Below are 24,635 nucleotides of genomic sequence, written 5' to 3' on the forward strand. Positions count from 1 at the left end.
AAATTTAAGGTGAAGGGTGAAAGATATAGGGGAGATGTCAGGGGTAGGTTCTTTACCCAGAGAGTGGTGGGGGCATGGAATGTGCTGCCTGTGGGAGTGGCAGAGTCAGAATCATTGGCGACCTTTAAGCGGCAATTGGATAGGTACATGGATGGGTGCTTAAGCTAGGACAAATGTTCAGCACAACATCATGGCCTGTTCTGTGCTGTATTGTTCTATGTTCTATTGGGTTGATGGTTTTACAGCCGATGCAGCAGAATAGTTTGGCTATGGATTCAGTTAGGTACTGGGATGCAATTACTACTACTGGGGTGTTATAAGAGCCCATAGCCCTTACTGCATACCGTACATCACTTGCACTGAATCCAAATGGATTTCAGTGGGCTGTGGTGAATCATGCAATGGCCACACCTGGCTGAAAATCATTAGAAATGCTTTCACCTTGTATCTTGAAGGGACATGCTGTATCACAATCATTGAGAATAGGGATGTCTATAAATCTTTCCTGTCTGGTATTCTTGTTAAATTGATAACCATTCCAGAACATGGATTTACTGATTTTGGATCACTTTTCTCTGTCTATCACATAATTAGTACTCCCAAGTCCTGTGTTAGAGCTTCATCAAGTTGCAACCTCATTTTAGGCAGGTCTGTTTCTGCTCTTGACATGCTCTCCTATAGTTCTCATTGAACCAAGGTTGATCCCTGGCTTGTTTGTAATTTTAGAGCGCGATACAGATATTTTCAATTCAAACTGTTTCAGAAATGTTAAAAGAAAACCTCTAGAGCAGTCAGAACTTGAACCTAGTCCCCCCTAGCTCTGAGGACGGGATAATGCCACTGCAACACTAAAGTAATGTCACCACAGTCCTACTGGACCACAGGGCTACTTCCATTAGGGAGAGGTGGCTGGTGGTGGCTTAAACTGAGAGTCACCATGGTTCATGGAGTGAATGTAGTGAGGTCAGCCAGGTGAACTCATAGAATATGAGTTCCCTGATTGGATTTGTCAATTTTATCTAGTTATGGAGCCCTGGCTGATATATATAAATAGGAGTGTCAAAGGTTCTATTTACTCTGAGAGTTCCCTCTGAAAGAGCTGGCTCTGTGTCAAGAACTCTCAACTTATAAATAAAGGGTGTCTTGGCGACGAGATACCATCCTCGGTGGAGTTATTTCACCTCAGGCAAGGGGAGAGGTTGAGAAAGAGAGCACTTTATGGTAACTTCAGTCAACTCAGGAATTGAACCCTATCATTTTGGATTGCAAAGCAGATATCCAGCCAACCGAGCCAGCCTACCCCTAGACAGGGGTATATGATAGGCTATGAAGTTGCAGATAGTGGTTGAGTAAAGTTCTGCTGCTGTTGATGACTGTAGCTGGATGTCTAGTTTTGAGGGGTGTTAATGGTGCTCACTCCTATCAATATAATCATGGACAGATTAATCTATGAAAGGTATACTGGTCATCTAAATCTCTTTCTCTTCCATCCTATAACATACCTCTCCTTTTGTCATTTCTGTCCCCATCTCTTTTCCTGGCCTCTACATTTTCTTTATCATATCTCTTTTTGTTACATTTTCCCATGCTGCCAAAGGGTCATAGACCTTAACCATTTATCCTGTTTGCTAGAACTACTGGCCTGATATATTCAGCAGGTTTGACTTGTATTTTGGATTTCCACTAGTATTTTACTTTTCTTTCAATGTTAAGCCAGCCCACCGCTAATCGCTGATTCAGACATACTCAAATAAACATAATTCTGGTTATTAGCCATTTCACAATTAGACGTTGGAAAAGAGCTTTTGTTCAGCTTTGTTATGTAATGTAATGCATACACCTCAACTCGTTTGGAAGCAACTGGAATCTATCAAATTCCTTTTTATCAATTTGATCAAGATGAGCTAGTAGATAAAGAATAATCTTTAAGATTTTTGTCCAAATAAGCATCATATTGCATGTGTACACAGCATCAACAGTACAGAAACAGGCCATTCAGCCCAACAGATCTATACCACATTTTTGGTCCTCCTAAACAACTTCATCTGTAGCCATCAACATAACCTCCTAATCCTACCTGCTCATATGTTTACATTCCTTTCCTTAAATGCATTTATATTCATCTCAACTACCCCATACATTTTATGTTGCATCTTAGACCGAGGGAAAATGCTGAATTGTCAAATGGATTTATTAATTACTATCATAAATTGATAGTCCATAATTTTGGTCTCCCTTACAAGTGGAAACATATTTTCTACATGTCCCAATACTCCACTCTTCCAGAAGATTAAAGACTTCTCTTAGGTCTCCATGTGGTCTTCTTTTATTGTAAACAGCACCAGATAGTTCAATCTCTCCTGCTGGGTATAACCCTTCACTCCATGTATTATTTTCTGCAACTTTCCCCATGTCTTCATATCCTTGCTATTAAATAGACAAAAGAACTATTTGCAAGATGCAACGTGTTCCCTTTTTCTAAAAAAAATTTCACCAGATGAGATATTAAAATTACGTCAAATTAATTGCTGAAAAATGCTCTGGTCTTCTATTGATCAAAGATGATCAGCACTATAGAGGTTGGTAACAGATTGATTCAATGATTTTTTTCACTGCATATTTGCAGCATGCTTACAACGAATAGCATGGGAGACATCTAACTTCAATTGAAAAAATGTATTAATGAGGTCACATGTGGATCTAAGGTGCCAAGGTTTAGCAAAGTGTTTGGTTGATATTTGTTCTTCACAAACATATCCTGCTTAGGCTGATCCAAAAACATTCTAAATATTTTTTTTAATTAAAAGTTCACAGTTTTATCAAATGACGTGAGTTAAGTTTTATTTGTAAGGAAAACACATTTGTTATCAAAATTTGGAAAGGAAACTTTTTTTGTGCTGTTGGATTTTAAGAACAAGAGCTATATTCCATCTACATTCATATGAATAGCAGGAAAAAGATTCTGTTTGTTTCACTTTAACCTGATTTCTTTGATGTTTAGGTTGAAATATCCACTTATATGTTTTCTTTCCCAAGTCAATACATTGCATTTGAGTTGAATAATATAAGACAAGCACCAATATATGCATTATCCCTGATAATTAATTCTTTACTATAGTAAAGTCATTTAAAAATAAAGCTGTTTAATGTCAAAGTAGCTGACAGACAACAATTCTAATTTTATCTAATTTTCTCAAGTACAATAATATATTAAGTATGCTCAACAGTCTCAGACAATCCTGAATTTGATTAGTACAATATTTGAGCTTAATAAAATGTTAAGATCTAATCTTATAAAGGGAATAAAGATAAAAATTGAATTATTTTACAAATTGTTAGTGAATTGGAAGATGCTAATACAACTATTTCAGGTTTGCTTTGTTTTGTATTATAATATGGGAAAATGCAATTTTTACTAAAAATGCATTCATGAAGTATAAGAATGGGTGTTTTGTTAATTGAGAGTCACCTTCAATATTTGGTGGTAGTATCAAAGAAGATTATTGGATTCCACAGTGCCTGGCAAATATAATTCAAAATGTACTAAAGTCTGCTATACATGAGCTTCTGCCGAACGCTACACTAAGCAACTGCAAATTGCTACTGCGACATATGAGAACCACTTTGATCTGTGATAAAAGGAGTCACTGTCAGATGAGCTGCAGTTTTGCTTTGGTGCATTCAAAAAGTAGATGCTCATCAAATGCAAAGCGACCTATAATATTCTTTTGGAAAGATTGTCAATTTCTGCTGTTTTGTGCCACTATATAGTACTGTACTGTCCCTTATTGCAAATGATCTTTGAGGCCCTTTGTTGGCGGAGGAATCTAAGATGAATAATTGAAAATGCAGCCACTGCAATTGTTTGAAATACCTCAATTTTGATATCAGTTGGTAGGAATTGATAGACAAGGCACAGTCAGCACAACTACTAGGAGCTAGGAATTTAATTCCATAGGGAGAAAGCATTTCAGCCTTATAATTCATCCATTCTGGCCTAAATAAAGCCACTTCTCCTGTTGCATATAAATAATTGTTAATGACACTTGTCCTCATAATTATTTATGAATTGTTAGATAACAAATTACATTAACAGCACAATTCCAAACAGCTATTGATTTTAGAATCTACTGTTCCTTAGTTTTAAATTCACCCACATTTTTGCTTTATGACAAGACATAGACACTGAATTCTTCTCGCCCAAATTTCTGAACAATGTTCCGGGACTTTGTGACGCACCCTGAAATTACCATTGTCCTCACAGTTTCCAAACCAACGAGCTGGACGGGATCTGGAAACAGTATATGATTATCGTAAATTTGAAGTTCCTCAGTGTTTTTCTTTCCATTTATTACATCTTACACTCATTCTGCATAACTCAGCTCTCCTTCAATTATTTAATTTGAGACGCATATAGTCATATGAATGTACTTTTAAATGCCATATGGTTCTTTCCCTAATTGTAATTATTCTAAACAGCAGACTGGGTTACAACAATGGTTATTGCAGCTGAAACCTTTGTCTACATCTTGTATTTACGAGGAGACATAAATGTATCTGTTTCAGAGAATTCCCTAAAATATTTTAAAGATCTTAATTAGATCAATCCTTCATCATCTAAATTTAGGGGAATACAAATTAAGTTACCTGTCCTCAAGAATTAATTCCTGGTATAATTCTGACGAACCTGGATACCAATGCATGCTTCCCAAAACTGAGTGCAGTACTTCGGATTGGATCTCATCAATGCTCTGTAGAACTGAAGCATAACCTTCTTCCTCTTTGTATCCCAGTTCCTTTGAGATAAGAGCCAGAATTTCATTAGCCTTTTTGATAATTTGTTGTCCCTGTGGGCTGCATTAACACAATTTGATGGACATAGCAACCCCATTCATTTTGTTGCTCCATCTTTTTATTTCTTTTACATGGAAATAAATATTCAACAATTTTTACTCTTGATTTCATAGTGGATGAGTTCATACTTCTCTACATTAAACTCTATCCTTCCCTGTTTTGTCCACTCACTCAATCTCCAATGTTTCTTCATAAGATTACTGTGCTTTCTAAATTAGTATAGCGTGCCAATCAATATATACTTCCATGTTATTTGTTCATCCAAATCAGTCTGATCAAAAACTGATGTTGCAGTACAGTTTCCTGGAAACATCATATTTCACAAATCACAGCATTGTCTCACAATGATTTGCCAACTTACATTAATAGAACAAAAATCAGTTGAGTTTTACAAATAGATAAGCAATGCAATCTATCAGATTACCACACAGGTAAACTGCCCACACTCTGCACTTCCTCCCCTTCCTCCCAGACACACACACACATAATATCACTGTAAAAGTATGTACAACACATCAATGGATGCAATAATCTTAAACCAATTCATGAGATTGGAAATCCATGGTAAACGAATTGCTTTGCACTGTACCCGTTACTTCTTTCTATTCACCTGAATCATCGGATGAAGGGGCAGCGCGGAAAAGCTTGTGATTTCAAATAGTCTCTAACCTGGTGTCGTGTGACTTCTGGCCTTGTCCACGCCAGTCCTACACTACATTGCTACATCTGTTCACATCAATGGGAAATAGTTTGAGGGTGTAAAATCTGAACCAGGCAGCTTTCCAGTCAGTAGGCTAAAGTAAAGGATTTCTATACAGATAGTGTACAATCCCATAAATGCCACCATAAATGGAAACAAAAGCAACAGCAACCATATAATCTACTTTAAAACTTGAATATAAATACTTTAATAGATCTGCCAAAGTCTTTTGGCTGAAAAGTAAACAAAAAGCATTATTTGGAAAATAATACAAATTGAGTGTATTTGAGCCATATATTTATAATTTCATCCAAATGCTTGTCACTATATAGGAGTTTGAAAATAATCTCTGCATGTGTTGAAAACTTTTTTTTTGTAATTGTCAAAAGGTTAATTATACCATAGAAGTTACAATATTTTCATAACGCCTGTAAAATCCGATTGATTTCTGTTCTTTCATTAGGAAGGAGTTGCCTTTGGCAGTGTTGGTCTAAAGATTGAATGATTTTTGCCTTATTGCACAAGGTAGTAACAGCAAAGCTTCAGAATCTCATAGGATTGTCTTACCCTGCTAGAACCAAGTACAGAGAATCAGCTTATAGGAAATCTGCTGCAGATAGGTTAGCAATTATAATTTTAAAAGGGCCGGATCTGTATTTTTGCCCTGGGATTTTGTTTTTTCAGGGAGTTCATTTCTTGGAAAGGCATTTCTTTTCTGCTGTCACTTTTCAGACTGGCATTTAAATGTCATGTATTTGAGTCATTTTATGAAAAGCCCACTTCATAGCATTTATCTGTCACTCCAAACTAGCAGCGAGAAAAAAACAAGTGTGGAAACATGTTACAAATCTGTACTCTGAAATAAATTTGAAATGATATGGCAAATGTCAACCTCAATTCCAATTATGTTAACAAGGCTATAAATGAAATTGGCTGGACTAAAAATGAAAATGCTATAGAAAGAGTTGCTGAAGAAGATAGGGAAATAGCAGCTATTAAGTAATGAATTTATTAACAAAAATAGACCTGAACATTCAAAAAATCTACATTCCCCACAACTCCAGCAAGGGGACGGTGGTGGATCTTTCAATTAGAGTATGAGTGTAATGATGAAAATGGTTTCATAATGCTGAAAACCCCACCATTTCCAACTACCATCGAAGGAGGTGAAGGTGATGCAGAGACACAAGGGTTCCAGGTGTCAGAAACATGGTGCAGAATTGTCAGGCTTGCACATGAAGAGACATCAAATGACAGAAGTAGGGTCAACTTCAGGGTTCAGCTTTGAAATTGGAACTCCAAAGGGATTTAGCAAGAAGGAAATTTTCTTCTGTCACATGAAAAGTTCTACCATCTCCTTCTTACTACAAATTCAACAGGCTTTCAAGTTCCCTACTCCTGAAAATTTGGCTCAGGGCACCAGATAAGAATGCTTAAGGATAAATTTCTGTCCATTAGCTTAACTAAGATGCTATTTTTTTAAGGAACTTGAGGTTTGTCATCAACATGAGTGAAAAAAAAAATCAAGTAGTCTTTTGTCCTATTTTTGTGTTTTGCACAATCAGGGTCAAAATTGATGGACAGGAAAGGAAAGCTATAGGAAGAAGTAGAAATTGATTTAAATGTCAGATCATTTACTTCTCAGTGAAGTGAGAAAATCTGAGTGAGATCATCTTGGATACAATTTCTGAGCCCTATTTAATGACGAGAAACCTCCCTGCCAGTAAGGTCTGAATGATTATGTGGCAGTTGATCTTTCATTGCAATGATGAAGGAATGTCAAGGTTAAATCCCTTTTCAAGCAGGTTCACTCTATCAGGTAATGGGAACCAGATAGGAGGGCTAGTGTTGGAGAAACAGAGGACAGGAAGATGTGCTGGAGGATGGGGAAGAAGTTTTAGTGCAGATGGTGCATTTTTTGTGCTTGCACATTTGACATATAAAAGTTATCACTTTGGGAATCAGTATGGGTCCTAGCTGTAGCACCTTTTTGTATGATACTGGGGCATTTTTTTTTTGCTCCATATCTACTCAGGTCATTTCCCACACTTCTACTTTCAGTACATTGCTAGCTTTTTGAGCAGGGCCAAAGAAATCAGAGGATAACCACTCAGGTTTTCTGAGCCATTTCACTGTCCGACCTGTTTAAGGTCACATTGCTTTGAGAGATGATCAGTTTTTCAGACATCCCAAGGAGGAGTGAAGTTGTCATGGACAAGCATTGTACATCTTTTACAGACAAATTACTCCTTGACTGCAGATAACCTGTGTGAACCATAAAGTTAAGGTCTGCAGGCAAGAGGTTGCATTTAATGTGGGCAACATTGAGGTTAAATGCAATTTGCAGGAATTATGCTAGACGCTAGCTGGCACACATCATTACGCACTGACACCTACCTTGTGATGAGGGTACAAGATCAGTGATGATTCCACATATTCGTTGACGGGAAGGTTTATTTTCTTTATTAAAACTTTAAGGGAGCACATTGCTACTCAAAGCTAGGAGATGCACCATGGGCAGCTTACATGACCACTCTCCCTATTAGCACATTGGTTTTCTGAGAAAGTACTGCCTCTCAGGGAGTTAGTGCTGCATTACAGGATCCTGGAACCTTTCCAGGCAATTTAGCAGTCTATGCAGACTTTGAAACATTGAATGCTGGAATTGTTGAAAGACGATTCTTCAAACTTCTTTTCAACCAGCTGCCTGAAACACTTCACTTCAGAGCATTAAGCTATGATGTCCTAACAATACCTTCAGAGCAATGGAACCTCAGCACCACGTCATGGTCTCACTGACTGCCTTTTTTACATAAGCGGCCGATACAACAGCAATGCATAGGTTTGAGAAAGTGGATCACCTGATGGTATTAAATGGGTTAAAAACATTGTGAAATATCTTTAGCAAACAGGGTGAAGGAAAATCCCAGAGCCTTTTATTCATAAATTTGAGGAGCAAGAGGGTAACTAGAGAAAGGCTTGGTCCACTCAAGATAAAGGAGGCAAGTTATGCACAGAATCAGAGAAAATGGGTGAGATTCTTAATCAGTACTTTGCATTGGTATTCACTGAGGAGAGGGACATGACAGATGTTGAGGTTAGGAATAGATGTTTGATTAATCTAGGTCAAACCGGCATAAACAGGGAGGAAGTGTTGGGTATTCGAAAAGGCATTAAGGTAGACAAGTCCCCAGGTCCAGATGGGATCTATCCCAGGTTACTGAGGGAAGTGAGAGAGGGGCCTTAACAGATATCTTTACATCATCCTTGAACATGGGTGAGGTTGCAGAGGACTGGACAATTGCTATTGTTGTCCCCTTGTTTAAGAAGGGTAGCAGGGATAACTCAGGTAAGCATAGACTGGTGAGCCTGACATCAGTGGTAGGAAAGCTGCTGGAGAAGTTACTAAGGGACAGGATCTATTTACATTTAGGAGAAAATGGGCTTATCAATGATAGGCAACATGGTTTTGTGCAAGGAAGGTCATGTCTTAGAATTCTTTGAGGAAATGATGACGCTGATTGATGAGGGTAGGACTTAGATGTCATATACATGGACTTCAGTAAGATGTTTTGTAAGGTTCCCCATGGTAGGTTGAAGAAAGTGAAGTCGCATGGGGGTCCAGGGTATACTAACTAGATAGATAGAGAACTGGCAGGGCAACAGGAGACAGACAATAGTAATGGAAGGGGGTTTCTCAAAATTGAGAACTGTGACCTGTGGCATTCCACAGGGATCTGTGTTGGGACCACTGTTGTTTGTGATATACATAAATGATTTGGAAGAAGGTACAGGTGGTCGGATTAGTAAGTTTGCAGATGACAATAAGATTTGTGGAGTAGCAGATAGTGAAAGGGACTGTTAGAGAATATAGCAGAATATAGATAGATTGGAGAGTTGGACAGAGAAATGGCAGATGGAGTTCAATCCAAGCAAATGCAAGATAATGCCGTTTGGAAGATCCAGTTCAAGAGTGAACTATATGGTAAATGGAAAAGCCCTGTGGAAAATTGATGTACGGAGAGATCTGGGTGTTCAAGTCCATTGTACCCTGAAGGTGGCAATGCAGGTCAACAGAGAGGTCAAGAAGGCATACAGCGTGCTTTCCGTCATCAGACGGAGTTTTGAGTACAAGAGTTGGCAGGCCGGTCACATTTGGAATACTGCATACAGTTCTGATCACCAAATTACCAAAAGGATGTGGATGTTTTGGAGAAGCTGCAGAGGAGGTTCACCAGGGTGTTGCCTGGTATGGAGGGCACTGGTTATGAAGAGAGGTTGAGTAGATTAGGAGTATTTTCATTAGACAGATGGAAGTTGAGCGGGGACCTGATTGAGGTCTACAAAATCATGACAGTATAGACAGGGTGGATAGCAAGAAGCTTTTTACCAGAGTGGAGGACTCAATTACTAGCGGTCATGAGTTCAAAGTGAGAGGGGAAAAGTTTAAGGGAGATAGGTGTGGAGAGTTCTTTATGCATATGGTGGTGGGTGCCTGAAATGTGTTGAGGCGGGCACAATAGCATCATTTAAGATGTATCTGGACAGATACATGAATAGACAGCAAGTAGAGGGATACAGATCCTTAGAAAATAGGTGACAGGTTTAGATAGAAGATCTGGATCGGCGGAGGCTTGGAGGGCCAAAGGATCTGCTCCTGTGTTGTAATTTTCTTTGTTCTTTGTATCAAATGTGCAATTAGGTGTATAGACCTAATTATAAACACAAAAGGACTGCAAAATTAAGTCCACATGTCCTTTGCACTAAGAAGGGCCTGCTTGCCAGAATACCAAAGAAAATTAGTAATTGAACATAGCCCAAGTCCAGATTTCTCTGGCCTTTTAGGCTCAATGTTGTGTAGCTCTATTCTGCTTTTCTGGATGTCCCACCCGGTCAATGTCCTGATCCTCAGTCTCCTCTTGATCCTCAGAGGTTTGTGGTCAGATACCTATTTCATCTGTATCCAGGACAACCATTCTTTCTCAGCTTCAGTTGTGAAGGGCTTAACATGATACAGTGATACAGGACACCTTTTCTGAACTATACTGCAAGGCACAACCAGAGTAGTCGATCCATTGAAACCTTATCTTACATTGTCCTGTTGCAGGATGTTTATGTGAAACATGATTCAGAAATATGTAGATGACAAAAACAAAAATTGACAGTAGTTGATAGTGAAGAGAATAACTGGTTTGGTTCAGTAGATAGAAAAGTGGCCAATAGCATTCAATCTAGAGAAGTGTGGAGTTTTATATTTAAGCAGGGCACTAAAGCTAGGCCTAGTTGAGAAAAACAGTGAGAAAAAAAGACTAAACTCTATATCTCCATACACTCAGGAATATTTCATATCCCTTAATGAGAAAGTTGAGATATAACTTATATAAATGATTAGAATGGGTATAATTTTTTCAGAAATACAATGAAGCAGTTGATGTTAGGGCATGGATACTGTACCGAAGCCTGATGATAATTTTTTAATTTGTGCTGATTTTAGTGGTGAAAGAAATCTGAAAAAACTCAGCAGGTCTAAAAGCATGTGTGAAGAGAAATCAGGGTTAACGTATCGGGTCCAGTGACCCTTCCTCAGAACTGGAACAAAGTGGTTGGCCCTGAAAACATAATTTAAGCAATGAGAGCACTGTCCAATTATATATGATGTGCCATTATATGATGCAGAATTCTTGTTCCAGTTTCATTTTTGGAAGATTTCTTAGGAAAGCAGCACCAGGGTCACTTGCCTATCATCAAGTACAGAACCAGAGTTTGGACACTGATGTAGTGGCCTACAATCACAAAGAACATTGAAAACCTCATTGCTGATTTCGAGACTTGTGTCATAGACTGACTTGACACACATATCTCATTCCCAAAAGGTTTTGGTAATGTGTGGGCACAAATCTGTTTGTTCTTGATGGGAAGTTTTATCTCATGGCCATTCATTATTTCTCCTGATGAATAAAAGTTAAGCAGTTACATGGCATGACTGTGATGCGATTATCCATGTCTTATTGGAAATATTTGCTAGTATAATAACACTGATGGGAACATTTTGAAAACCAGACCACAGATCATTAATGGATTCTTTGACTAATGCTTGCAGCCAGTTCTGGATTTGAACAGGTTGCAAGCTTGCCTTAAACACACAATCAAATAGGTGATGCATTAGCTTTAGGTGAAGCAGTTAAGTCAGTCTTAAAATAGTATACCAATTTCTGTGTAGCATGAAGCTATAGATCTACTCCATCCCAATGTGTTCTTGCATCACTGGAGCTGTTGATGATCAGGAAGCTTTACACCTATAGGACTAGCAAAACATATATTGCTAGGAAAGATCATATCATGTGCAACAGGCCTCACCCTTCAATAGATGCTACATCAATAGGTGCAAGATGTTGTCACATTGTCACTTTTAAGACATGAGACAACAGGTGCTACTCAAGCACACACTCCACTCTCCATACACCCTTTACTCCTTTTTCAATCAAATATCTAATTGTGTTCAATAAATAGCCTCCATCGCTTGTGAGGGAAGTAAATTCTAAAGACTGACAGAAAGAAGAAATTTGCCCTCCTCTCTACCTTAAATACCCCTTATTATTAAACCGTGCCCTCTAGTTCTGGACTAACTCAGAATAGAAACCATTCGCACAGCATTTACCTTGTCAACTGCTGTCAATCAGATTACCTCGCAAAGCATGAAATTAAACCTGATTATTATCTCCTCATACAATAAACTGCTCCTCCCAGTGGTCAGCTGAGTGAACCTTCTCTGAACTTTTCTAATATGTGTGTCCTTCCTTAAGTAAGGTGCAGCCACTTAGCTTTTGATTAATCATTTTACAGTCTATCAGATTCAACTTTGAATTCAACAATTACTGTTTACAATGATTGCTCCCAATTTTACTGATAACAACTGATCGTACTGGTTGTGCTTTTCCATGTATCTGAACCCCATCTTGTTTTCCATTGTATGTTCCATTATCAATCCCTTTTGCCTGCACCATCATCTCTTTGGTCATTTAAATCACTTCTGTCTTTCATCCCAAAGTGGACTTTCCTTTTTTTATAACCTCCTCTGCCCATCCTTTCTCTCTGATCTGTTTCACTTTCAAGTTCTGATTCAAGGTCACAGACTTAAAACATGAAATAAATTTCTTTCAAATTTCCAACATTTTCTGTTGTTATTTCTGATTTCTGGCGCTCTCAGTATTTTGCCATTTGGATATTTTTCAGTTAGGTTTCTGTCAGCATAAAACTGTAAATAATTCAACACAATTTAGCAACATTTCCCACATAAGCCACGGGATATCTCATGGAGGGGAAATGGAAACTTTGAAAGGAATGGCATGGCACAAGAACTGATTTGTAATTTGTGTACTATTTATACATGTTGCCCTTATCTACCTGTTTAAGTATTTGATACATGGAAAATAAACAGAAAAACCTGATAAAACACTTAAAAATTTGGAGAACAATAAGAATAAAGCAAATATTTCTAAAAAAAAACTACTCTCTATTTTTTGGTGAGAAATTGTTGAAAATGTACCTGCTTAAGATTTTGCCTCAGTTCGTATACAATGCCTTTCAAATCATATTAGTATTCAGATTCAAATCAAATACTAAATCTCTGAAGCAAGGATAATGTTGCTGTTGCTTGCACTGGGAATGGCTGACAACCTCCATGCACATACCTCTGTAATTGAGACAAGTACTTGTCCTGATGTCTCACCAGTACACAGACAATAACAAATTGGGATGGTTTGCATTTGTTTCTGAGCAATAACAGTTTTGTCAGAATTCCAAAACAACAGTCGTGAAAACCATGCACAGTTTTGGGTAAACCAAAATGGACATTTTGACACCTGATGGTAAAAGCACAGTGAACATGCAATATTGATTTGATGCCAGCTGTGCCATTCTGGAATTCAACAGTCCATAATTTCTCTCTTATCATGTGTTCAGCAGCAGGAAGGAACCCTACCAGTGTTATTAAAGGGATCAACAACAACTTATAGGTAAAAGTTAAAGATAATTGGTTAGATTCTTTTCGGTACTTCTGACGGTAAAACAAAAAAAAAGCACAAGGAATAGCAGCAGGGATTAATCGAACAATCCATAGAACTTGGTTTGCCATTTTTTGCAATATTAGTTGATCTTCTACTTGTGCTCAAACCCTCTTCTTTCCCCCCAGGTTCCTTGATTTCCTCAGAGGTAAAAGAAATCTGTCTACCTTAACCTTGAATATACTGAGCAATTAATCTACAACACATGGTGGGAGAGAATTCCAAAGATTCACAATCTTTTAAATGAATAACTTTAACCTCATCACAATCCTTTTATCCCAGGTCTAAATCTGTTTTAGATTTCCCAGTTGTGGAAAAACCCTCTCAGCGTCTACCCTATCAAGGCCTGTCAGAATCTTAAAGGTTTCAACAACAAACATTTGCTCTTCTCAATTCCAAAGGTTATAGATCCATCTTGCTCACCCTTTCATCATACCTTAACCTTCTCGACACAGGAATTAATGCACCTACTTTGCTGTACTATCTCAAATACAATATATTCTTCCTTAGATATGGAGTCTAAAATGGTGCTCAGCTCTTAGGTGTGTTCTTAACAAAGACTTGTACAATTGTTTCAAAACTTTCTTCTTCACCTACTCCAGCCTTGCAACAAAAGGCAAATATTCCATTTGCTTCCCTTGTGACTTGTTCTGCATAGCATGTGCTGCATGTATAAGGAGATCCAAGTCTGTTAGAACTTCAGTATTTACATTCTCCATATTTTTAAAAATATTCTGTTTTACAATTCTTACTACTGAAGAAATAATTTCACACCTCTCCAAATTTTACTCCATCTGTCAATTTGTTGTCCACTCACTTAACTTGTTGATATCTCTTCGCAGCCTTTTCACATCCTTCTTACAGTTTACATCCTCACTCATTTTGCACTGTCAACAACTTGTACGAATTATTCTAAGGCATTAACATAGATTGTAAACAACGGAGTATGAGTGCTAATGTCTGTGACACTTCAATATTTTGAGTGAAGCTTACATGCTATCAATTCGAAAATTCCCTGTTTACTCCCTACTTCCTGACTCCACTTTCATCTAAATAAATAAATTACCCCCAATTCCATGAGTCCTTAACTTCTGTATTTACCTTTTCTATGACAATGTGTTGAAAGTCTTTTAGAAATGTATGTAAATTGTATCTATTGGCTCTCCTTGATATACTGTATTATTTTATCCTCAACAAGCTTGTTTATGAAAGAAAAGTCCTTTTCTTTTATCTGATCATGCAGTAATTCACTGATTGCATAGTTAAGATTTCCTTTTTAAGAGATTCCAGTATTTTCTCAAAGACTGATTTCAGGATAACCGGCCTGCAATTCCTCTCTTCCTTTTTTCGGGCATGTGTATGCATGGGAAATTCCCTGAAATGTCAACTCTCCTGCTCCTCAGACACTGCCTGACTTGTTGTGCTTTTCCAGCACCACAATTTTTTACAAAGTATTCTGTCAGACAAGGCCTAGTATTCTGACTGCAGTTATGATGTTTCAGTTCTGCATCAGTTTATTGCCAACCATTACAACAATGGCTATTAGATGGCAACGTTTGTCTGCTGTAATGACTTATGACTCCAGGTTCAAGCCCATGCATATATACGCTGCATCTATGCAAGGAGAGATTGGCTGCTGCAAGAACTGTAATGGAGTGGGCTACGAGCTTTCTGAAACAACATTTCTTCTGGTTGCATTAATCTAAACCAGTCTTGCATCACTCCATTGAGTGACTGTCTGGCTTTGTGGTAGTCTGCTACATGCTGTTTATCCTCACCATTTTTACCACTGGCTATATGGTGAGCAGCTGAAGGGAAGGAGTGCAAGAAGGAAGAAGCTAGTTCCCCCTGCCTGCAACTTTGCATCATCTTGTCTAGCAACAGAGACTGAAGTGTATCAGTGGAGGTTGTAGGATCTGTTTGGGTGATGCAGTTACCATGATGGACAGCTAACATTCTTTATGGTGAGGAAACATCTGAAAATGAATTTTCCAGCTCAGCGAGCAAACTTACATCCAGAACATTCTTTCAAACTGCAGTAATGAGGTTTGAAGCAATATGAAGTATGGGCGGGTGGGAATGAGCAGGTCTAATTCCTGACTGTTGAGATTATTGGTGCTGATGTGGAATGTGGTCATTATGATGCTTAACTTGTACAAAGTCATTAAATTTCCTGCAGCACTGCATCCAGCTCCTCGTTGCTTGACTCCCACCATGGATATTCTTATTATCTGCTCCCATTACCTTTTCACATGTAGTTAGAGGACCTCCCCCGTGGGATTAGAAGACATCCATCTGATATTCCAACTCCTCCACACATAGTTTGGCAGTGCAGTTTCCAAAAATCTTGGAGCTTTTCTTTAACGTTTCTCAGTTTAGATGTAATTGTAACATAACTGCAAATTCTTGAACTGGCCACAATTTAGGGTGCAGGCATTTGGATTCTTGGTGAATTTTGATAAATTCTTTGCTGGTTGAAGTCAGGCCTAATGCAAAGGAAGATGGTGGTAATTATTGATGCTCAATCAATAGACGATAGGCAATAGGTGCATGAGTAGGCCATTCTGCCCTTTGAGCCAGCATCACCATTCATTATGATCATGGCTGATCATCCTCAATCAGTATCCTGTTCCTGCCTTATCCACATAACCTTTGATTCCACTATCCTTAAGAGCTCTATCCAACTCTTTCTTGAAAGTATCCAGACACTTGATTTTCACAGCCTCCTGGGGCAGAGCATTCCACACACCCACCACTCTCTGGGTGAAGAAGGTTCTCCTCAACTCTTGTTCTAAGTGGCCTACCTCTTATTTTTAAATTGTGTCCTCTGGTTCGGGACTCCACCCATCAGCGGAAACATGTTTCCTGCCTCCAGAGTGTCCAATCCTTTAATAATCTTATACGTCTCAATCAGATCCCCTCTCAGCCTTCTAAACTCAAGTGAATACAAGCCCAGTTGCTCCAATCTTTCAGCGTAAGGTAGTCCCACCATTCTGGGAATTGACCTCGTGAACCTATGCTGCACTCCCTAAATAGCCAGAATGTCTTTCCTCAAACTTGGAGACCAAAACTGCGCACAATATTCCAGGTGCGGTCTCACGAGGGCCCTGCACAGCTGCAGAAGGACCTCTTTGCTCCTATGTTCAATTCCTCTTGTTATGAAGGCCAGCATGCCATTAGCTTTCTTCACTGCCTGCTGCACCTGCATGCTTGCTTTCAATGACTGATGTACAGGAACACCTAGATCTCGTTGTACTGCCCCTTTATCTAACTTGACTCCATTTAGATAGTAATCTGCCTTCCTGCTCTTGCCACTGAAGTGGATAACCACACATCTATCCACATTAAACAGCATCTGCCATGCATCCATCCACTCACCTAGCCTGTCCAGGTCACCCTGTATTCTCCTAACATCCTCCTCACATTTCACCCTGTCACCCAGCTTTGTGTCATCAGCAAATTTGCTAATATTACTTTTAATACCTTCATCTATATCATAAATGTACATTGTAAAAAGCTGCAGTCCCAGCACTGATCCCTGCGGCATACCAGTGGTCACCACCTGCCATTCCGAAAGGGAGCCGTTTATCACTACTCTTTATTTCCTGTCAGCCAACCAATTTTCAATCCATGTCAGTATTTTGCCTCTAATACCAAGTGCCCTAATTTTGCTCACTAACCTTCTATGTGGGACTTTATCAAAGGCTTTCTGAAAGTCTAGGTTTACTACATCCACTGGATCTCCCTTGTCCATCTTCAGAGTTACATCCTCAAACAATTCCATAAGATTAGTCAAGCATGATTTCCCCTTCATAAATCCATGCTTACTCTGACCTATCCTGTTACTGCTATCCAGATGTGTCAGAATTTCATCCTTTATAATTGACTCCAGCATTTTTCCCACCACTAAGGTCAGACTAACTGGTCTATAATTCTCTGTTTTCTCTCTCCCTCCTTTCCTAAAAAGTGGGACAACATTAGCCACCCTCCAATCCGCAGGAACTGCTCCTGAATCTATAGAACATTGGAAAATGATCACCAATGCATCCACGATTTCTAGAGCCACCTCCTTCAGTACCCTGGGATGCAGACCATCAGTCTCGGGGACTCATCAACCTTCAGACCTAACAGTCTATCCAACACCATTTCCTGCCTAATATAAATTCCCTTCAGTTCAGGTCCTTCAGCCAGTATTACATCTTGGAGATTCTTGTGTCTTCCCCAATGAAGACAGACCTAAAGTACCAATTCAACTCTTCTGCCATTTCTTTGCTTCCCATAATAAATTCAACCGTTTCTGTCTTCAAGGGCCCAATTTTAGTCTTAACCATTTTTTTTCTTTTCAAATACCTAAAAAAGCCTTTACTATCCTCCTTTATATTTTTGGCCAGTTTACCTTCGTACCTTATTTTTTCTTTGCGTATTTCCTTTTTAGTTATCCTCTGTTGTTCTTTAAAAGCTTCCCAGTCCTCTGATTTCCCACTCAACTTTGCTATGTTATACTTTTTCCCTTTTGTCTTTTTATGGTCCTTAACTTCTCTCGTCAGCCACGGCCACCCCTGCCTCCTGTTAGGATCTTTCTTCCTTTTTGGATCTCCTAATGGCTCCTTTACTTCGAGGTCCCTGATCAAATCCGGTTCATTGCACAACACCAGATCCAGAATTGCTTTCTCCCTGGCGGGCTCCAGCACAAGCTGTTCGAAGAATCCATCTCGGATGCACTCCACAAACTCCCTTTCTTGGGGTCCAGTACCATCCTGATTCTCCCCGTCTACTTGCATGTTGAAATTCCCCCATAACAACTTAGTGACAGGCCAATTTCAGCTCCTTATTCAACTTACACACTACATCCAGGCTACTGTTTGGGGGCCTGTAGATAACTCCCATTAGTGTCTTTCTCCCCTTAGTATTTCTCAGCTCTATCCATACTGACTCTACATCCCCTGATTCTAGGTCCCGCCATGCAAGGGACTGAATATCATTCCTTACCAACAGGGCCATCCCACCCCCGCTGCCAGTCAGTCTGTCCTTACGATAGCACGTATAGCCTTTAATATTCATTTCCCAGGCCCTGTCCACTTGAAGCCACGTTTCAGTTATCCCCACAACATCGTAACTGCCAATTTCCAAATGTGCCTCAAGCTCATCCACCTTATTTCTAATGCTTCGTGCATTCATATATAATGTTTTTAATTTGTCACTCCCCTCACCCTTCCTATCAATCCCTATTTCACTTAACCTTACGGCATGATCCTTTTTTGAGTTTTCTGCTCCATTGATTCCGTTGTCTTTCCTGACTTCTCTTGTTCTAACTTTCCCTTTAACTTCCTTCTTAAACTTCCAGTTTGTCCCCTCCCCCCGACTATTTAGTTTAAACGCAGCTGTGTTGCAGTCGCAAACCTGCCTGCCAGAATGCTGGTCCCCCACCTATTAAGGTGCAACCCCTCCCTCTTGTACAATTTATCCTTACCGCTAAACATACCCCAGTGATCCAAGAATTTAAATCCTTGCTTCCTGCACCAGTTCCCCAGCCACACATTCAAGTCCATTATCTCCCTGTTCCTGTCCTCTCCAGTCCGAGGAACTAGAAGCAAACCAGAGATAACCACCCTGGATGTCCTGCTTTTTAGCCTTCTTCTGAGTTCTCCGAAGTCCCGCTGTAGAATGTCCCTCCTCTTCTTCCCGACGTCATTTGTGCCAACATGCCATCACCTCTGGCTCTTCACCTTCGCCCTTGAGGGTTTCCTGCACTCTGTCTGTGATGTCCTTAATCCTGGCACCAGGAAGGCAACACACCATCTTCAAATCCCGCCTGTTGCAGTAAAAACCCCTTTCAGTCCCTCTCACTATGGAGTCCCCTATTACCATGGCTCTGTGTGATGTCTGAGGCTCTGCCTCCATGCCAATTTCTGATTGGCAGGCTTGACCGCCTCTCAGACCGGCAGTGACATCTGTCTCTAAGGTTTCTAAGAGATTCAATCTGTTCCTGACAGGTACTTCCCCCGGGGTCTCTTGCACTTGTCTCATCTCTGCCTTCCTCATTGTCTTCTCCCTTCTACTCTCTTCTGGTATGCTCGGTGTAATAATCTCGCTGAAGGTCCTGTCCAGAAAGATATCGTTCTCTCAGATGAGCCTAAGGTCATCAAGTTCTTTCTTCAGTGCTGCAATATACTCTGTCAGAAGCTGAACATGTACACACTTTCCACAGTTATACGAGCCAGCTACACCAGAGTCCCTGAACTCCCACATCATGCACATAGTACACTGAATCAGCTTGGCAGTCATGTCTTCACCCTCTTCAACTGTGGCGTAATCACTTCTCTCAACTTCTTTGTCGAAGACACCTGAACCAAAGACTCGCTCTTTTCTTAACAGAAACTTCCCTCGATCCGTGTGTTTTGTTGCAAGTCTGTGGACTTTTAATTTACGTTCGAGGAGGAGGGTGTGAGGGAGGCCCTACCGTGTAGGACCTGGTACGTGCCAAAGATTGTAAAGTGGAGTGAATCTCTAGATCTGTAGGTGGGGCCTAGAACATACCTACTTAAATAACACTCACCCACCTTCCCAATAGCCTCTGCACTCCAACTTCACTTCCGCCCAGCTCCTGCTGCTCCCTGCTGCAAAAAGACCGCTGGCTTCGAGGTAAGTACTTAAATAACACTTACCCACCTTCCCAACAGCCTCTGCACTCTGACTTCACTTCCGCCCAGCTCCCGTCACTTTCCCACGACATCTCTGCAGTTTTTCAGGGTTGTGATCAAAGCATGACCATCTTCAGTTACCTTATTAATGACCTTCCCTCCATTATAAGGTCAGAAGGAGAAATATGCTTTGCTGATTCCACAATTTTCAGTACAATTCACAATGCCCCAGATACTGAAGCATACAATGTCAAATGCAGCAAGATCATGGACAAGGTGATCCATGGCAAGAAATACGTGCACCACACATGGACCCAGATAATGACCATCTCCAACAAGAGGAAATCTAACCATCACCCCTTGGCAAAGGCATTAGCATCACTGAATTGTCTACTATAAACATCCTGGGGGCTACCAGAAACTAAGCTGGATCAACCATATAATTACTGTGGCCACAATAGCAGGTCAAAAGTTAGTAATTCTGTGTCAAAGAGACCCACCTCTTGTCTTTTCAGTACCTACTAACCATCTGCAAGGTACAAGCCAAAGATTGTAAAGTGGAGTGAATCTCTGTAAGCAGCTTGATGTCATTCAGGAATTGGCACATGATTCACCATCTCCAACATTCACTTCCTTTCATCACCGATGCACACTTCAGCTGTGTGTGTTATTTACAAAATTCACTGCGATAACTCACGAAGGCTCCTTCAACTATACCCTTCAAATCTGCAACTTTTACTACCTAAGATGACAATGGTAGCCGATGCACAGGAACACCATCTGCACATTGCCCACTATGAAATATACTATCCTGACTTGGAAATATGCTACAGTTTCTTCTGTGGCTGGGCCAAAGGCCTGGAACTCATGCCCAATCAACACGATGGGTATCCCTCACTCTGAGAAATGTGATGGTTCAAGAAAGAAGCTTACCACCACCGTATCCAGGGCAATTAGGGTTGGGCATTAAATACTGGCTCAGCCAGCTACACCCACTTCCAATGAGCAGTTTTTAAAAAAAATGCTAGTCATTCATAATGTTGTCTTTCTATTGATGAACCAGTCATTCAATAGCTGATTTAGCCCCGACTAGATGCTAAACATTTTGAAATGATCTAAAAGCTTGACATTTCTTGCATTACAAACAATAAGGACCAACAGCACCCATATTCATTTTTAGGGTCCATCTAGACACTAAGAACCAGAGGAGGCAAAAACTGTGGGCTTGAAAGGAACACCATCTTTGCCCCCTCTGGGCACAGACCCTTTTTAAAGGAGGTAATCCCTCTTTTCCTTCTTACATTTTACCCCAAGTTAGAAAAGTAGTGAGCTAATCATTTGCTTTTTGCCTTTGTTCACCCATAGTACTATGATGGTGAAGGTGCAAAGAGACCCTTGATTGTGCTTTATTTGGATACTTCAGGGCATCAGTAGTATCAGGTCAGGTGAGCAAACTAGCCCTTTACCTGACCACTGAATTAAGAGGGACATGCAAGGGTCAGATGGGAAGATAGTGGCCTAGCTATCCTATGTACTTTATGTGCCCCCCCCACCCTCCTTTTAATAAGTTGACAGTGGGTTGTAAAGCTCACCCCAAAAATAAAATTGTTTGAAATTACAAATGGATGCACCAAGAAGAAGGAGTTTTCAGAAGACAAAAATACCGGTAAAGGTTAAGGAATGTTGGAAAGGGGTCTCACAAGGCAATTGTGTTGTTACTGAATGAATGGCCATCAATGAGAATGGATTAAGAAGTAGGTCTGTGTCTAAAGAACTTTGGATATGTGCTGGTATGAATAAACGGAGGCATTTCAGAGATAGGCACGGCTAATGCAAAGAGTTAAATAAGAAAATTAAGATTTGCTTGAAAATTTGTAACCGATGCATTCATCTTGGCAATGGAAACCTAGCTTCATTTGATGCGGAATTTGGAATGCATTGGAGATGGTAGAGATTCAAAGGTAATAAGGAAATAAAAGGAAGGAACTAATATTATACAGTAGCTTTCATATCCTTTGCAATGAAGCTCTTTAAAAACGCTTGTATTGTTTTAATTAGCAGTTCTTTCTTCAACACATCTTTCAAGTCTATCTGAGAGGACAGATTGGGTTTCATTCTAATGTTTCATCCAGCTTCTGCCACCTCTAACATTGTGAATATGATCATCAAACCACTAGTCTGTAATTCTGGGCTCAAGTTTCTCTTGGGGGTTTAACCTTTTGCTGGGATTCTGAGTGGCTACTGTCAAAATAAAGGGTTGCTAGTCTGGTGTCAGTAACTTAGCTTGTAGTTCACTCACAATTATTTTTTAATTGCAAGATTTAATACAGATGCTGATTGAGTTCTTCATGTTTAGTAAATGATACAACCTTGTTCCCAGGGTCAAACTACCTTTGAGAACAGTTGTTATTGTCGGAGAACAGTACAAGTGTTGGTGTAACCAGCACCTGCCCTTTGCATGGCTTCACTGCTCCTGGTCTTCTTACTTACACATTCATGGAACTTTGGACTGAGCTAATGTCATATGGAGCTCACACATTTAGCTGAGCCAGCCGTTTATAATCTTTTCAGCCTTTGTTTCTGAGTTACAAACTGTCTTAGTGCAGTAAATGCTTTGGACAAAGGTTTATCCTGTTCCCGAGACTTTTGTTCATACGTAAGAATTTATTCCATACTGGGATAAATTGATTTATTAACCTATCGTAAAATGCTATAAAGACCAATATCAACAACAACGTGTATTTATATAATGTCTTTAAATTAGAGTAATAAAAGTTTCCAAGTCACTTCGCAGGAGGATTATGAAACAAAATATGACACTAATTTAGAGAATAGGAATTTAGCATCGATGATGAAAAGCTTTGTGAAAAGGATACGCTTTAAATAAGGAACAAGAAATAGCGATTTGGAGAATTTAGGTTAAAGGCAACTGCAGGTTCCAGCAAGGTCCAGTGATTAAAATTGGAAACACCTGAGGCCAGACTAAAATGAACACAAATTCCTGGAGGGTTATGAGGCTGGAGAAGAGTATAGAGATATGGAGAGGGGAGACCATGGATGTATTTGAAATAAGCAAAAGAATTTTAAAGTCAAGGCATGGATTGACTAGGCCCTACTGCAGTTCAATGAGCACAGGCATGGTGGTGAGAGTTAAGACATCGGTAGCAGAGTTTGGATGACCTCAAGTTTGGAGGGTAGAGTGAGAAACCATTTGGAGATGTACTGGAATAGTTAAATCTAAATTTAATAATGGCAAAAATGAATTGTTTCAGCAACAAGTGATTTGAAATAAAGCTGAAATTTATCAATGTTATGGAAGTGGAAATAAGCAGTCCTTATGATGGCACATACATTTGGATGAAAGTTTATCTTTGGATCAAATGTTAAACCAAAGCTATGAACAAACTGGCTTAATGGTAGAATGTTGCCAAGAAGAGGGATAGTGGTGATAGCTGGGGAATGGAGTTGTGAGGGGGTACTGAAAACAATAACATCAGCGTTCTCAATGTATAACTGGAGGAAATGTCTGCTTATGACACTGAACATAGATAAACACAAATAACTTAATAATAGTGGAGCAACTGAAAGATGTGGTGGTGAAGTAGAGCTGGTTTTTGTCAGTGTTCCTAATGTGTAAATTATTTCTGTGATTTTGGTGATATTGCCAAGCAGCAAGATATAGACGAGGAACAGGAGAGACCAAGATCCTTGAAGAGGCAACTGAATTAATATGTCAGAAATTCCATTGCAAGTGATACTGTAGCTATGATTAGCTTCATATGAATGGAACCAGATGTAAGTGGACCCATCGAGCTGCATCGAGCTGATTAGTGGGCGGCACGGTGGCACAGTGGTTAGCACTGCTGCCTCACAGCGCCAGAGACCTGGGTTCAATTCCCGACTCAGGCGACTGACTGTGTGGAGTTCGCACATTCTCCCTGTGTCTGCGTGGGTTTCCTCCGGGTGGTCCGGTTTCCTCCCACAGTCCAAAGATGTGCACGTCAGGTGAATTGGCCATGCTAAATTGCTCGTAGTGTTAGATAAAGGGGTAAATGTATGGGAATGGGTGGGTTACGCTTCGGCGGGTTGGTGTGGACTTGTTGGGCCGAAGGACCTGTTTCCACACTGTAAGTAATCTAATCTAATCACTAGGATGGAAAAACATTGGAACAGAATGATCGATTTAATTGTTCAAGGTAGGTGAAGAAGGAAAAGAAGATAAAATATAAAATTCTCGTAATCGAATTTGATGTCATTTCTGATGTTGGTGAAAGACATTTGATACTATGGCAGAGCTTAAAACCTGATGGGTGGTAGAGTTGTAGAAGGGGGAGTGGTGTGTGTGGTTCAAACATGCAGGTTAGGAAGGTTATAAAT

The sequence above is a fragment of the Chiloscyllium plagiosum genome, chromosome 15 (genome assembly GCF_004010195.1).
Source record: "Chiloscyllium plagiosum isolate BGI_BamShark_2017 chromosome 15, ASM401019v2, whole genome shotgun sequence".
Lineage (NCBI taxonomy): Eukaryota > Metazoa > Chordata > Chondrichthyes > Orectolobiformes > Hemiscylliidae > Chiloscyllium > Chiloscyllium plagiosum.